The sequence below is a fragment of the Thalia democratica genome, chromosome 3 (genome assembly GCF_965202585.1).
Source record: "Thalia democratica chromosome 3, ktThaDemo2.hap1.1, whole genome shotgun sequence".
Classification (NCBI taxonomy): Eukaryota; Metazoa; Chordata; class Thaliacea; order Salpida; family Salpidae; genus Thalia; species Thalia democratica.
In genome coordinates, this window is record NC_139167.1 from 14,317,421 (window position 1) to 14,335,423 (window position 18,003).

Genomic DNA, 18,003 nt, shown 5'->3' on the forward strand with positions numbered 1-18,003 from the left:
AACCAACAAGATTTGATGTTTTTAAACCACAACATCATTTTATTTTTAAAAATATATAATTTTAGAGAATTTTAAATCTATTTTCCTAAAATGCATAGTTAATAAACCAGTTTTGTTTACTCTGTCATTTTTTAGCTGATTAAAACAGCTTTTAAACTAATACTAAAGTCCAAAGCTTAATTCCATTGAATCATAATTTTAAATAATTTAAATCTTAAGTCATTGTTGTTTTTTTTTATTAAATGACGTAACTAGTTAAACTATTTTTTGATTTAACTGATTGTAGTTGAACAAAAAACTATTTGAAAATCTAAAAGTTTAGGCTCTAAAGTTTATTCTCAAAAAACATTACTACAACTGAACAGCTTATAAAACTTACATCTATCAATCTTTCTAAAAATTAAATTCTCAAACTACTAGTTTTAAAAATCAAACCTCACTACTATAGGTTCAAAATAAATAAGAACAAACAATTTTTTTATTTATGCGATATATACCAGTGCAATTTTTTAAATATTTTGTTTTGATACTTATCAATACTTGTAAATTTCTATATTTCTACTGCGAAATTTGGAATGCCGATCAATTTAATACAAGTTAAATTTTCTTTTATGTATTTAATTTTTTAATACTAAAACAATAAAACAAAAAAAAAAGTACAAATTCAACAGAATATTTCAGTTGCTAATGACGTATTTTAAACTTTTTGGATTTATTTTTCTTTAATTTAACACTATAAAAATAAATTCTATCAGCCAAAAATGTTTTACAGTTAGTTTTTTTATTTTTACGTCGTAGTAAATGCATGAACTCATTAGGAAAAGTTTATTTCTGTCATTTTAACAACAATCAGGTATCGTTTGAGAACAGAATATATATGTGCAGATTAAAAACGATATAAGTATGTAGATTTCTAGTTGTATGAGGTATATAAAAAACTTATATATTGATCTTCCTATAAACTTAATACATTTTGCTTTAAAATATTTCATCAATTTTAGTACTAACCTTCAAAACAATGCTACAAACTTTATATACATTAGTAAAGTGATTTTTGTGTGTTTTTCTAAACGACATCATGTTTTTTTTATAAGTAATAAGCAGGGTAACACTGAAACTTTAACATACTTTATTATATACACATATTAGTAAAAATCAGAATTAAAATAAATAAGCACTATTAGTTTTATGTACAACATTTTGTTTTTGAGTACTAATATTGAGATACTTGAATTGGAAATACTAAGCAGTATGTTTTGATAGTTTTAAAAACTATTTATTATTTAGTCAAACTTAAACTATTAAACACTAAGTTAAAATTAATTTTTTGAAAGCCACTGTATATAAATTAATTTTACTTAAAATCTAGCTGATTACTACTACAAAAGCTGAATTGATATCAGCGTGAAAATTTAACGAAATGAATTAATCCATGTTGTATAAACTTTCAAGTTTAAATTCTTAAAACTAAATCTTATTGTTGCAAATTTTACATGTTCCATCAATAGTAATGATTTTTATTATTTTTTTTTACATGCATAAAAAAGCTTGGTTTGTTCATTAAACTAATAAAGCTATTTGTTTAAGAATATAAAATATATATATCAAAATAGATTTATAGATGTTTTTGCTAAACATTAATTTACTATATGGCAATTTTTTTTTTTTTTTTGGTTTTTTAAAAGCTTTTTTGTCAAGTAATTGTTTTATGTTTTTTATTTGTTTAACTACATTAGAGTTTATTCTTCAAAGTGTCCACCTAATATGTTTCACTTAGATTTATTTCTTAAATTGTATAGCTATTTTGAACATATAATATAATAAGTATTATAAATCAATCAAGTATATTAAATTTTGTTTTAAATTTAATTACGGACTAAATAGTTTATATTATCCCAAAAATTTGAGCTATTTGTAAGAAATTAACTTTTTGTACAAAAAAATATTTTAAGATTGCTTTTTTTTTGCTGAAAATTATAAACAAATTAAAATGATATATAACTCTAAAATAATACTCTATGTTGTGATAAAATACTTTAAAGTATATATTTAGTCAATTTTTCAACTCAAATTTTACATTATAACTTAAAGCATAATTAGCTGTCGTGTTGTTTTATAAATGAACTCATAAGTCTCCAACAAATATTTTTCTTCTTAATCTGGTTTTTTGTTGTTTTAAACTTGTCAAAAATTTGTACAAAATACAGTTTTACATTAAATTAAATTGATTTTTTAATGTAAATTATTATTTTTTATTGCAGTAAGTTTTATTTAAAGGTATTTATATTTATATGTTTAAAATGAACATTATATTACGTTAAAACCTCGGCTATTTACCATTTATTATGCAATTAGTTTCAAAATGAAGAAGTAACTTGTACCTATGCTAAATTAAATATGAAACTATATCGTTTAATAAATTTTTAATATTAGAAAAGACTTTTTCCAGAAGTTTTAAAAAAATCTAGTATATTCTTATAATGTCTGCATTTTTAAAATTCGTTTCTAATTCTTATAAATTACATAAAAGGACTTGAATTTTAAAACAAAAAAAATAATTTTATACAATACACTAAAACTGTCTGCTATAATTTTATTAAATAGTAAATACACTATAATTTACACTAAAAAAACAATTTCAAAAACACTAGATATATTTTGAGCAATTCTCATCCTTAGAATACATCTGATTACTTTATGAATGCTTGATTACTTGGTTACTATACAAGTTCGTAATACATTATAAGAATTGTTTTTATTTTATTTATGTTTAGTTTTACTGTAGATCAATTATAACGTAAATGGACTTATTTGATTTAAACTGTTACTAATTGCTTTTGTCTTTTATATATTTCTTGATTTTTTTTAGAATTACTTGATTACTTGGTTACCATATAAGTTAGTAAAATTGTAATACTTGTTAGCTTTGTACTCTACTAATGAGAATTGCTTGAAATATATTTAGTGATTTTGAAATTGTGTGTCTTGTATAACTAATTTTATATTTATATAAACTATTTATTTGTTTATATAAAACACTTTTTGTAAACTTTAATTTAAATCAAACAACTCTAATTTAATATCAAAACATCTTGATAACTAATGACGCAGCTTTCAAAAACCACAACAATAAGGCTTAATTCAAAATATTAAATAACGTGAGGTATTTGAAAAATCCTAATATTCAATAGTAGCATTTTTTTTACTGATTCAAAATAAGCTACTATTACTTTAACTTTAACAAAACTCAATGTTTGTTGCATACACTAACATTTATACAATGACCATTTTTTAAAAAAATTTAAAAAGTAAATACATATACTAATAGAAAATATAAACTACTATTGATTCTACGTATTAAACAAGTTGACACAGTTTCAAAGAATTTTGTAAAATGTTATTACTGCAAGCAAAAGTTGTGTTAACTGTTTAAAGATAAATTTTGTGCAAATTGTTTTTTCAGTCAAGCTTTCTATGTAAGGACTTGTATTAAAATACCACAGGCTTGTTTTTTTTAGACTTTTACTGAGATAATAATGATAGTCTTAATTTCATTATACCGCCAATGACATATTGATGTTTTTAACAAGTATTAAAAGAATGTAGCTTAAAAATCAGTAGCTGGTAAATTTAAGAAATAATTTAATAAATTTACCAGTTATGTTAAGTACGCCGAAATATAAACTATTCACTATAACTAAACAAGTATCTTATTTACGATTCGAAAATACTTAAATTTTTAAAGCTGCTTCATATTTTCTATTATTATAATCTTAAAGGTCTTTTAATATTATAAGTTTGTTCAAACGTTAGAAATAATAACTATAAACTTATTAAATATGTAAAGATTTTACTTACGAATTTAAAATAAACAATTTAGTTTTCATATCAATATATTAGCTTTAAACTTTAAAAAACTTTTAAGGACATTATCTAAAAACAAACTTTTTTATAATCATCTAACAGCTGGGCCAACATCCAAAGTCTCAGTTGTGTCTGATTGACTGTATGTAAGCAAATTGTCAACCTGAACTTTTTGCTCATACTTGTTTGCAGACGGGGTGACTTTCTAACACGTATATTATAAGACCCTCTACATGCAGCTTTATATTTATATTACCAAAGTTGAACATAATATATGTAAATTGATTTTGTGCTATCTGATAACTTATCAGTAGTTTTTATCTATATATACTTAACACTATTCTAGACCACTTTTTATAATCAGACAAGACAGTTTTAGTGATGTTTCTATTATACAAAAGAACCACAAAGAAATACAAGCACTATGTTTTAAAAATACAAATTACTTTAAAATTTTTATAAATCACTTGTTAAACTAAGCAATTTAGTAATAAATGGTGCATGAAATTATATAACATATAATTAACTGGTAAGCATTTAAAGTTTTATTAAATTACTTGTAATTTTTAACAAAAAATTAAAAAAAAAACTTTTAGTGAGTAATAAACTATAAAAAGCTTAATAATCTGTTAGACATTTAAATTTAACCCAAATAGTTTAAAGCAGGTAACATACAATCTAAATAATCACTTAATATTTAAAAAATACCTACAAAAACATACACAAAAACGTTCTAAACAAACTTTCTTACAATAGTATTTACATAGCTGCCACAACACACTAAATGCCTAACATCAACATGCATATTTGTTTTATTTTTTAAGAAACATAGTTTTAGTGCCGTTTTTTTTTAGCTCTGGTGTTCAGGGTTCAAACAATGAATATTGTAAGTAATTAGCAGCAGTTCATTACAGTGTAAATGTTAAAAACTTTATCTTTAAGGGTAACAACTAAGACCTAAAAATTTTTTGATATGGACAACAGTAACAATTAAAATATTTTAGTTTTTATTTTCAAGCAATATTTTAATCAAAAAAGAGAAAATCAGTAAATAACTAAATTTAAAAAATATTGTAAACATGTAAGAAGGTATAAGGCTTAACTTAAATTAAAACTTAAAATAAGGTTCGAAAATTAAACTAAAAACGAAAATAACTCAATGAAGCAAAAAAAATAATTTAGTTTATTAAGTTTATTAAGCTAATTATTTATCAAATACTCAGTGGTTTTTCAAATTGATAATTATTTAAGCTTTATCAATTATCAAATAAACTTAGTTCCTTGAAGTTCTATAAAATATTTAATGAAAAATATGTTAACTAACTTATTAAAAAGAAAGTTATGCAGAAACTTAATTTATTACAGTTTTGTTTTATTGTCTCATGTAAAAAACTCGTCTCCTGTACAAAAGTAACAGGTTTTTTTTTCCATACGTTTTACTTGATGTAAAAATAGAATCGTTTTATTTAAAAATATTTTTGTTTATAAAAAGGAAAATACCACAGTTACCAAGTTTAAAAGTTTTTTTTAAAATATAAATATCACAACTAAAATGGTATCTCGTATAAAAGTATTTATTAATTTAAAACTTTCAAAATTTTAGTTTTACCATCATAACATTAATTTTCTAGTAGTAAAAAGTTTAGTTACGTCACCAAATAAGTAACACAACACTAAGTTTTATAATCAAATATTATATAGGAAAATTTTATGTTAAAGTAGAACAGTACAATTAAAACTTATTTTTAAGCTGATTAAAATTTAGCTATAAGTCACATGTGTTTTTCACTCAGCACCAACTTAGTTTTTTATTAATGAATAAAAGGGTGAATTTTTAGTAAAATTTAGAATTTTTGTATAAATTTTAAGTTTAAGCAATTTAGCGTTTATAAATACTTTTGTAGACGTGAAAATTATTTGTTACAAATTTTAAATATTAAACTAAAAAAACTTAGATTACTTAATAGATTTCCTTGGTTATTGTTTAATATTATATTTAATCTGAAGTATACATAAAGTCAGATAACATCATCTTCTATTTTACTTCTATGTTTTCAAAACTTAGCTGTAAAACCTGTTTTTTTATAATTAGAAGGTTGAATTTATATCAATATTTTACAATTTTTCTTTAGTTGACTACAGTAACAGCTACATATTTCTTTCGAAAATTTAAATAGTTACTGGGTTTTTTACAATGTAAAAAACAATAAAATAATAACTTAATACCTTTTTTCAAATTGAGTATTTGATATATTCTCATAATTTTATTTCTTTAGGCTTGATCTGGTCACAAATTAATTAGTTATTTGAAGAATCCAGATGAATTATAAAAAAAAAACAAATATTTTAGAAATAAAAAGAGTTTAACTTTTTTTTTTGAAGATTTTTCACATAAGTTATACATAAAATCATTATAAAACCATAATGAACCTACCAAGCAATTATATTAAATAAACTTTAACAAAACTAGATCATTATATGTTATAAGGTTTCAATCACCCTATAATTTACTATAAAATTTTAAGATATAGTTGCACTTTTAAGGCACATATTTTGTAGACTAACAAACTGAAGTGAAAATTACTATCATTAGAAGTTTACTACTTGAATATTTTTAGAAAACTAAACCAACTTAATTATATTAGTTTTAACATAGCAGCATTTTTATTCTATTATGTACTTTAAGAGTTGATTAAAATTAGCTAAATTTTTTTTGAGGCTTTGGTTAGAAATAAATGTAGTACTTTAATATTTACAACTAAATCTAGTTATTGTGTTTTTTTAAACCTACGTCTTTGATTTTTATTGTAATATAATTTTGTTGCTGGTAACTCATATGTTTACATTTTTTTATAAAACTAATCTTAAATAAACAGTAAAACTAAATATTTTTTTAAGTATAAATATAAATAAGAGTAAACAGCTAAGTATATATGTATTATAAAATAGTTACTGAAATTTATTTTTAAGCTTATAGTTAAAATCTAATGTCTTCTATGAAAATATTAAATTTTTAACAATTTTTTGCTCAACAATTTTTCTAGACTACTTATTCCGGTCTTGAATAAAAAACTTTACTAATTTTACTAAATACCAGACTTTGTTAACTTTTTTGTTCATATGTTATTACGAAAATATTTTTTAATCAATACATATATTTTTTATTTTAATTTATCGTAAATACCAACATGTTTAAATGTGTTAACTTTGAACAAAACAATGGGTTTTAAATTAATTGTAAAGTTGTTTTAGTTTATTTTAAATTCTCTAAAACTAAATATTAGCAAATAATTTAAACGTACTTAAATAATTAAAACAACTAATCCAATTTAAGTTATTAAAGCTAGCAACAATTTTCTGTGTTCCTAAAAGCAAACTTTGCTTTTATTTTAATCTTTTTTAACTTTGATGTTGTAAAAGATGAAAAAGTTTTGTGTAGTTTTTCACCTTGTGAAACTAAAACTAGTTTGGTTTGATATTTTCTCATTATTTTATTTTTCATAAAAATAAGCACAATGAAAAAAAAGTCCGTACGCATCGTTGTCTCTAAGATATTAAAATATCAGCTAAGTTAAGCAATAACAAGTTAAAATGTGTTTAAAAAAAAGTATTTTATATAATTTAAGTCATATGAATAGTTATCATCTAAGTAAAAATATAAGAAAATTTTTATATATGTAATAACATTTCGTTAACTTTTGTGTTTTTATTGTAAAGCTATTTATAGTTGAGTTTTAGAAAATATAAACAAGATAAAGAATATGTTTGAAAATAAAAATAAAATCGAAATTGTTTATTGTTGATTTTATTAATTTACGTCTAAAGTAAACAAACTATTATAAAATAGGTTATTTAAAGTCTATAAAGTTTCTCAAAATAGTAATAAAATTAATAAATATCGAGAAGTTGCTAAAATGTGTACTTTTATTTTTAGTCATGTTTAAATTTACATTGTTAATTGTTATAACAAATATATACTTTTTTTTATTTTTAAATGTATTTTGTGTAAAAAAATATCATTTATGTTTTCATGTTATGTTAAAAATTTTATCAAATGACCAAAATGTCAAGAGACAGCATCCTAAAATAAATTATAAATTTATAATGATTGTTGACTTTAGAAAAACTATCACACATCAACTTAATTTTTGATTTACATTTTAATCTTATAGGATGACTTCAAACTAACAAAATTTTCTATTTGAGTTCAGTTTGTAATCAGTTAAGTTTTTATATTCAAAATAAAACAAAAAAAAGCAAAAAAAAATAAAAAAAATAAAAAAAAATCTTTTTTTTGATGACATACTTTACTATATAACGTTTGATTAAGTTTTAGTTTAGAGGTCAAATCAAAAGGATGTTGTTACAAACTAAGCTACATTTGGTATTTAATGTTTTACGCTGGTTAAAATTCAGCTAACACTCTTTTATCTGTATTTTCAACTCTACTTAGGTCATGAAATTGCTATAGTAATTCACAACAATAACTAAGAGATAACAGTAATGTAACAAACAACTTTTGTTTTAATTTTAAACATTGAATTATATAGTTATTTTTTAAACGTAAAGTTATAACTTATATTAGACAATATAAAATTAACACTGACAAATGTTATTTTTTATTTTTGTAAGTTTTAATTGTAACTCGACGGAAATTATTAAAAATTACAATCACTTAATTTTCTTTATTATTTTATTTCAGTTTAATTTTTTTAAATTTACCAAGTAACAATATGCATATTTTGAAAAACTAATACTTCGCTTAAAATTAAGTCTAAAAAACGACGATCTAAATAACTTTAAGCATAGATGTAATTGTAGTTAAAGATGATTTTTAATGTATAAATTAATATGCAATTACAAGTATTAGTAAGCGCTAGGACTTAATTCAACTAAATTCGACTGAATTAAATTTAACTAACTTAAGCATTTACCACAAAATTAAAGAAATTAACAAAGATTAAAATAAATTAAAATCGAAAGATTCAGAATATAAAAACTATTGAACAATAAAACAAGACTTAATTAAAAACAATACGATTTAAAGTCAAACGGCAGCGAGCTCTGTTCGTCTATTCAATTTCAAAATTAAATTATTTTAACTTTTCTCTTTAGGACTCTGCGATGAGTTGCATGTTGGTTTTTACATGATTGACCATAAAATGTTGCTCTAAATTAAACTGTTTCTTTTTACGTACGCCAAGATCGTTGTTTGAGTGGATTTGTGCTGGTTGCTTAAAGCTGAATTTGTGCTGGTTGCATGTGTGTTAAAACATACAGAAGTGGATCCTATGTACTCTCTTTAGTTATATTTTGCTGTGAATTATAATTATTTATTCTTTTTTTGTCGGTATTGGCCGTTAAACGGAGATTGTGCAGCAGTTGAAGAGTTTATCACTCGAGCTTGGTTCGGATAGCACTTTTTTATTGTGTTCTTTGATGGCTGATTTCAGGTAATTATAACAGGTATATTAGCAATTTGTTATTAATACTCAATTATTTACACCATCTGATGTGTAAATATAAAAATGGTAAAAAAAGACATTTTATAATTCAAATATTGAACAGGAAGTCTAACTTTATCTAGAATTTACAGAAAAGAAAACTAAAGTTCAGCTTATTAGCTAAAAATAAACAAAAACAAGGTTTATAAAAAGTATTTATATTGTAGAGTTTTGTATTGGAGTATATAGACAATAAAAAAAGCCTCGCCAGACAGCAATGTTAAAGCTAATAATATTTTTAAATATACTTTTGCATTTTAAGATATTTTACCGAAGTTTATTGTTTAGCAGTTTTTTTCATGTAAACTTATTTTTTGCTTTTTATAAGTCCTATTATATAATTTTATATATAAATTACTGTTACTGTTTAAAAGAACAAACTGTTTACCTTTATAAAGAGCTTAGAAATTATTCAATCAGTAATAAAGTATTTTTTTTAGTTACTAAACAAACTGATCAAGAAATCTACTTTTAAGGTATACAGTATACAACATAGTTTATAAACTAATTTTAAACTTAGTACTTATATTCTTATGATATTTATGTTGTATATTAATCAACTTTGATAGAAGCCTAATTTTATTAAGCCTAATTGTTCAATTAGATTTTAATATTCATTAAGAGTATTTTTTAAAAAGATATTATTAAATTAAAAATTAAATTATACTTTATCTATTTTTGATGTTTATTAATACGCTTTTAAGTTTTATTAACATAATTTTAAGAAATATAGTTTGTTTTTCTCAAATAGATAACAATTTAAGTTTTTTGTATACAAAACATTAAAAAAAGAAATAAACTAGCTTAGGATTTATTTAACTGTAAACAGTGTACAAGCTATATACCACTTTACTAAGTCACTAGAACTAAAAAGATATTATACTTGTCTACATGTACGGTTTAAATTTTTAATGCGTTTGTGCTATTAACATTTTGTTTGCAGTTATACATGCACTACCTCAACTTTTAATTTAGTTGATTTGTAACTATAGAGTTTTATCTCAAAAAATTCAGATCTAACAATTGTAAAGTAAAAAGTATATATTCTAGAACATGAATCTTCTTACATTCAATTCTTTGCCGAAACCTTAAAAATAATTCCTAACTTAATAAACAACTAGCCGTTTACTTTTTCGCCGTTTTACTACCTATTGCCACTAATAGCTTGAGTCTCCGTGAACGGGGGCTGTATTACAAAGTTTAGTACACCCTAATAAAGAGTCATTAACTAATTTCTAATAGAAGTATTATAAATGTTGCTGCAAGCTTTAATATTAAATGATAGTTTGTTCAGCAAATCCATTTAAAACTTGATGCAAATAAATTAACGCAAAGTGTACGCAAAACTTTCTCCTTTACTTCATGAAGTTTAGAACAATTAATTTCAAACGTAAAATATTATCTAATCATTATTATTATCTAATTGACACTAAGTTTGCTAGACTTACAAAAGTTAAAACAACACTTTTATAGCTCTATAGAACAACACTTCATTATGTCGTGTTTAAACTTTAACAAAAATAATATAGAGTAAGTATTCAAAATTTGTCGGAAGTATTCTTTTGCTATTTAAATCAGAAAAAGATTGTAATTTTCCTTAAAGCTCTAGTACATTTTATAATGTAAATACTAGTATAGACAATTAAAAAAACAGTAAAGTTATTTAATCCAAGTTATTGCACATAACCATCATCTGCTTAAGTTCAATTTTTTTTTTAACAATGCTTAAGAACAGTTTCGTTTTAAATTGATACAACAGTAGAGTTGGTTGCAGCCTGAAGATGGTATGGCTTAAACTATTAATACTCTTAATTGTTGCAAATAACTCATTTTATACTAAAACCTATATTGTGTTTCGTCATTAACAATATTTTTTTTATCATTAATTTTCTGCGTTTATTAAAAATTGTTTACTTTTCTAATTACCGAGCGTAAGCTTGAATTGCTATTTGTAGTTAATTTCAACGTCGGTCTTTCTAAAGTAATGTAACAGCCGAATTTGCATCAGCTTTAAAATTTTAATACAATACCTGTTGTCAAATTATACAAATTCTTTGTTAATTAATATTGAGAATTGAATTTTTATTTTGTGATCTTTAGGAGTTGCGTCATTAATAATCAAACAGTGTGTTAGTATTACGACTTACATAGATTTTTTTTACAAAGATTACTAAATAAGCTTACTATAAAACCATATTATCTACTGTTGTAGAAAGTTTTACTTAAGGCCATGGAAAGTATTAAAACTTTTAAGTACATATTCGTTAAACTAGTATTTGTAAATTGTTAACCTTTGAAAAATTGTTTAAATTATGCGAAAGTTGTACTATAACTCATTTTACTTCATTTTACTTGTATATGTATTTTTTTATTTTTTTAATGCAATCTAAAGCCTTTTCAAAAAAAAAAAAAAAGATACATATACTAATATGGTTAGTGTTGTTTTTTTGCATACAAAATTGTAATCCGTTATACTAATTAATAATTTCATGTTTTGTTAAGGTTTCATGAATGCTTTGCTTTTAGTGCACAAATCGTTTTGTTGATTCAATACATTAAATCTAACCGGTTTCAGAAGTGTATAAATTAGCTTGGTAGATTGCGTTAGAAAAATGCAGAATCTTTTTTTTTTTTTTGTTTGATTATAAACATTTTTTTATATATGACGTATATTACTAATCCATATTAAATTTAAAAAAAATATACATGTTTTTAAGCTAGGAAATTACCAGATATATTGTTTTACAAAACTTAAAGCACAAACTTTTATGCACGATCTTAAAAAATAATATGAAAAATGATTATATTTAAATATGTTTATGAAAAAAAATTAAAATGTTACAAAACGTTAGCTGTTTATTAACTATTTTGAGTTTAAAAATTAGATTTAGATAATTGACTATTAAATGGTTTGTTTCAAAATTTCAAAATATCTAAATAGTATTGTTTTTATATGCTAACTGTAAAACTACTTTGTCTAATTTTTAAACAGCTAAGTTAAAATTAGCTTCAAAATTCAAAAAGTTTTAAGTTACTCATTAAATATTAGCTTAGTTTTATTTTAATAATTAGAATTAAATCTAATATTGTGGTCTTTTATGTTATTACGTAACTAAAAATCGACATTTTTCTTACTTTATATATATAAAATGTAAATAAAACTATTTATAAGAATTAGGTATACAATATATATATATTTTTTAAAGTATTATAAAAAAGTATTTCAAATTGTTAACTTAAATAATAAAAGAATAAATTAAATTACAATTTACTAGTTTTTCATTAACAAGTTCATGTTTATTTAGTAGTTTACAGTTTACAGGTATAGTTGAAAAAATGAATATAAAATTAAAATTAAATTTTCTGTGTTTCAGATTCTTTTTTTGGAAATAAAACTACACTTTAATTGTATAAGTATCGGTAGAATTATAAACTAAATGTAGGTGAGTATAAGGCTAAATAGTAGAATGAAATATAATTATTAATTGTTTTAAATAAAAAAATAAAATAAAAAACTATAAATGTTTGTACATTATTTCAAGTTAAGTTATGTGGTTACTAAATTAAGCAATAACCTACTGTAAATATAACATGATACTTAAAAAAAAAACTTTTGCAAGCTAAATAACTTTTTTTTTTATTACACTAGATGTTCCTGTTTCAAAATGAATATTAATCTTAAGTTACTAAATACCAAATTTTGTTAGTTTTTTATTTTTTGTTATAATCAAAAAACAGTATTTCTTTACGAAGGATAATTTTAAGAAATTTTGTTACAACGACGGAACATGTAGTATAACTTAAATTTACAAGTTATAATTTACGAATGCTGTTAGACGAACTAAAATCCATGAACAAATCTAAAAGTAACAAAGTTTTATTTATTTTAGTATAAATTTTTCTTGTAACTTAAGGGCACTAGTTTTATTTATTTTTTTTATTTTGAGCTTAAGATATAATAACTCAAAATAACAAAGTTATATCGTTGAAACATGATCAATGTTGTTAATAAAAATAATTTTAGAAAAAAACTTTTCATTTAACGAAAGTAATCTTTTTAAAAATCAAGTTCAAGGATATTTTAGAAATTTGTAGATTTTTGCAAAAACAAAAAGAAATAAAAATACAGGGCATCGCAACTGGTTAATGGAGTGTGATTGATAACGTCACAAAATTTCTAATAATTAAATCTGCCAAAAATACAGTTTTAAGTATTTTTGAAACAGTTTTTGATAAAATTTCTGACACTTTATATCTTATATATAATCATTGTAGTAGAGCTAAACGATTCTATATTAAAGTATTTATCTGTGTTATATAGTTTTTTTTAATAACTCTAAACATTAGAAATGAATAAAAAGAAAATTTATCGAATATTTTTTAAATTAAGGACTAAGTTTATGAAGTCTTTAAAAATAACCCACAATAGTATAATTCAATTATAAGTATATATCTTCGATGGAATTCTATTTCATAAGTTCTAAGAAATAAAGGTTATTTTAAAACTGATTAAAAATCAGCTAACATTTTTCTAAGTAACTTAAACTATAAATCTCACTTATAATTATAAGTCACTTATAAATAGTGAACAGTATAGTTAAAATATTAGCAGCTGAGCAGATATCACTTTAAAAAAATTAAAACTAATTGTAAATTCCTAAATAAAAATATCTATAATTAAACTATGTTGTTGTGGTATTTCGAAACTTGTCGGAAAATATAACCTTATATTTGATTATACGTTTGAGTATTTTGGTTTTTCAAAGACTTTATACATATAGGTTATATATAAGTGATCCAGATGTTTCTTAAAACTTAAAATATGTAACTAACATATGTAACTAAATAACCATGTAAGTATTTTTTAGCAAATATTGATTTACTGCACGGATATTTAGGTAATTTTTTATAGTTTACAAAATAATGTTTTCTCAAAAATTTTTTTTTTTTTTATTAATAAGTTTATTTCGAAGTTATCTAATTCTCTTTATATGTTTGACCTAAATTTATAAATTTATTTATTAAACTGTATAGATGTTCAGCTAAAAATAGTTGTATATAATAAAGTCAAACTTTTTATTTCTAATATATTTATAAATACTATATTAAATAAATTAAGTATTTTAGTTATAATTTTAAATACCGTCTAGAAATTATTTTTAATTTCAAGCTATTTAAAAGAAACGAAAACTTTGTACAAATCAACAAAATATGTTAACAAATATATATATAATATTTTAGTTAGTTTATTTATCGTACAATTTATTTTTATTTATCATTTAATAATTTCGTTTATTTAACTATACTATAAAAATATATATCTTCTGTAAAACCAGCTTTTTTTAGTAAATTTTTTTACTAGCTGAGTTGAAATCAAATTTAGATTAAACCTGAAGCTAAAAAGCTAAACATAGTTTTATAATTTATCAAATACTTGTATTCTGTAATTAATAATATTGTTGTAAATAATTCAATTTATTCGACTTTACAGTAGCTGAGTTAAAATCAACTTAAAAATTAATTTCCAACCAGCTTCTAAAATTTTACAATTTCTCAAATACTTGTATTTTGAATTTTATTTTGTTGTTGTAGTTTTTACACGTTACGTCAGTATTTTAACCTTTTATGCAAATTTCAAGCTGTATAATTAAAGTTAAAAATACTTTTAGCAACAGTTGTTATAAAAAACTTAATTTCTTCGTCATATATATAGTTAAACTCTAAAAAGCAGGGTAAGCAAACTACGCCCGCGAGCCCTTGTTTTTTTTTTTTTGAATGAAATGCAGTCCGCAAAATTAATTTTTGTGGCCCGCGAGCATGTAAATGTGGTCCGCTGAGCAAAAATATTCTTTGGTTATTTGGTTTTAAGTCACTGTTTAAAATCTTAAAAAAAGTTAAAAGCTTTACTGCTTTAGCTAAAATTATAAAAAGAAAAATTATCATTATAACAGGGTTTTTTTAAGTTTCATGTTTACTTTCTTCTTACAAAAGCAAATAATTATCTGTAAAAAAGAGTCTAAATGGTTCTTGGATTTAGTAGTTTAGTATATAATACCTGTTTAGTAAATAAACTAAATGCAAATGTTTTTAATCTTGTACAAAAGTAGTGCAAGTTCACTAACTTAAATATAATTTCTTTACAGTTTAGATATTCTTTTTAAACATTTTTTATATCTAATTTTATTTTATAGATGTATTTACACTAAATGTTTTTTTAAAGTATGCACAAAAAAAATAATATAAGATAAGAATAAGAAATAAGATTTATTTGATTTCGGTTTTGACCGTTTTTGATTTTTTAGTAGTTTTCTTTGCACTTTAAATAAATTCCTATGTATACTAATGTACAAAGATGCTCATATATTAAACCATTTTTTATTTAATAGTTAAATTAGATTAAGTTTAGTTAATGGGAAATTTTCTTACATTTTTTTTTACATGTAATATCTAGGTGTTTACAAACACATTTAAAACAATATACATATTATATAAATTAAAATAGTTGTTATAAGGTATACATTTTCAATTTTTTAAAAAAATATTTCTTGGCAATTTTACTAAAATTTTATGCATTGAATATTAATAACACATTTGCTGTTTTTTGGAACTACCTATTTAATACAAACAAGATTAAGGGATGGTTAATTTTTAAACTTTGTAAGTTGTTAGCAAATAAACAGCTAAACATTGTCAAACACTCAGATAATAATAATGACCGTAAGGTCTTTTATTTGATAATATAAAGTAAATTAAAACAAAATCAAAGTTTTAAAAAGTAAAAATTGTGATATCGTATTTAATTGAGAAAAAAAATGAAATAAATTTTACATTAGTCACTTTTGCATGAAGGAAAGTTTTGTAAGAAAGTAAAAAAAAAATAAAAATAATTTATTTAAAATAATACTAAATACTTAACGACCAGTTTTAGTAATTTTCTATAACAACTAATAACTTTAGATAATGTTAAATGTGTGAGTTTAAAAATTTATATCATTTATATTCTTCTAATTTTTACCGTATGCTTAAATAGTTTGATATTTAGCGTATTCTTTTTTGGAACTTAAGACATAAAAAAACAGAAAAATGATTCTAAAAACTACCTAAATACAAAGTGTCTGTGAACAAAAAAAATCAATCTTAAAGTTTTTTGCAAGATTTGTTTTACATACGGCGATTATCACAAAAAAGCATTGTGCACAATTTAAAAGGATTAACAAAAAAATTTTGGTAGCTTATCTTAATTTAAAAAAGGAAAAAATTAGGAATTGAAAAAACTTAAAAAATGTTACAAAAATTTCATAGTATCACCATACAACTTTCACAAAATCTCGAAATTTGTTGATAGTATAATAAAACAATAAATATCACTATTACCTTTACAAATATAAAAAACTACGAGCTAATGTTTTATAATTCAAGTCCAAACATAGTTTTTAGCTTAAGTGTAAAATAATAAAAATAAACTGCATAAGACTTTTCTCTATTTAACTAACATAACTTTTCCTTACCATACTTCTTTTCACACAACTCCTTGAAACTGTATTAACTTGTTTGAGACAGCTAAAAATTCAATAATAATGTGATTATTGTAGTTTAACAAAGAAAAGTACCGTGAAAATTATTTTAGTGTGTATAGTGCTATGTAGTTTTAAAAGCTTATGTATTTGACTATTTCAAATGATTTTAGAAAATAGTTTTTAGCCTATGTTTGTAATCGAGATGTAGTTCGGTTATGGATTATAGTAGCTGAGTTGGTATCAGCTTAAAAATCTTCCAGTGTTCAAAGTAGATTTTATATTTATCATAATGATATTAAATACTTAAAATTAGGCATTCTAGTTGTGGTTTTGAAAGTTACGTCATTACATACTGATTTTTTTACAATTTTGATAAATATTTAGAAAATTCTGTTTTAATTTAAATTTTATTAAAAATAATCTTTCTTGCATATGCAAGTTAAAATAAACATAATTGTACACAAATATATTTACTAGTTACTTATTTATCCATATAAATTGAAAGTTACGTCGTTACATATTGTTTTAGTTTTGATAAAATTTTCAAAAAATATTATAGAACAATATTATATTTTTCTATTCCTTAAACGGTATAGTGAAAATAAAATAAAACTAAAAGAACCATAAAAAAATTAAGAACTTACAAATTTCATATCAAAATTCAATTCTGTTATTTAAAACAAGTATATTACTTACAGTTTATCAAATTAACGAAAATAACGAACATTGTTTTAAGACTAATATAGGTAATTAAAGAGCAAAACTTGCAGGTAGTTTTAGTATATTATAATTATTGGTTTAAACTTAAAAAAAAAACTTAGTAAATCTATTTCATAATACAAAACTTAATAAAAAACCTTTAGAAATTGTCGAAAGTAAAATTGTAAATCAGTTTAAAAAAAATATTGAGAACATAATTTTTCAAGCATTATCACTAGTTTTCATATTTTGTTCGGAAAAGAATTAATATTAAGCACAACTAAAATAATTTTTTTTGAGGTAAATAAAAACTCTCGAACTTTAAACTATCTAAAAATTTCAGTAAACAGAACGTAAAATCTCGATAGTTAATCTTTTTTTTCTAATTTTTATTAAAATATAAACCTAAGTTCTGTGCT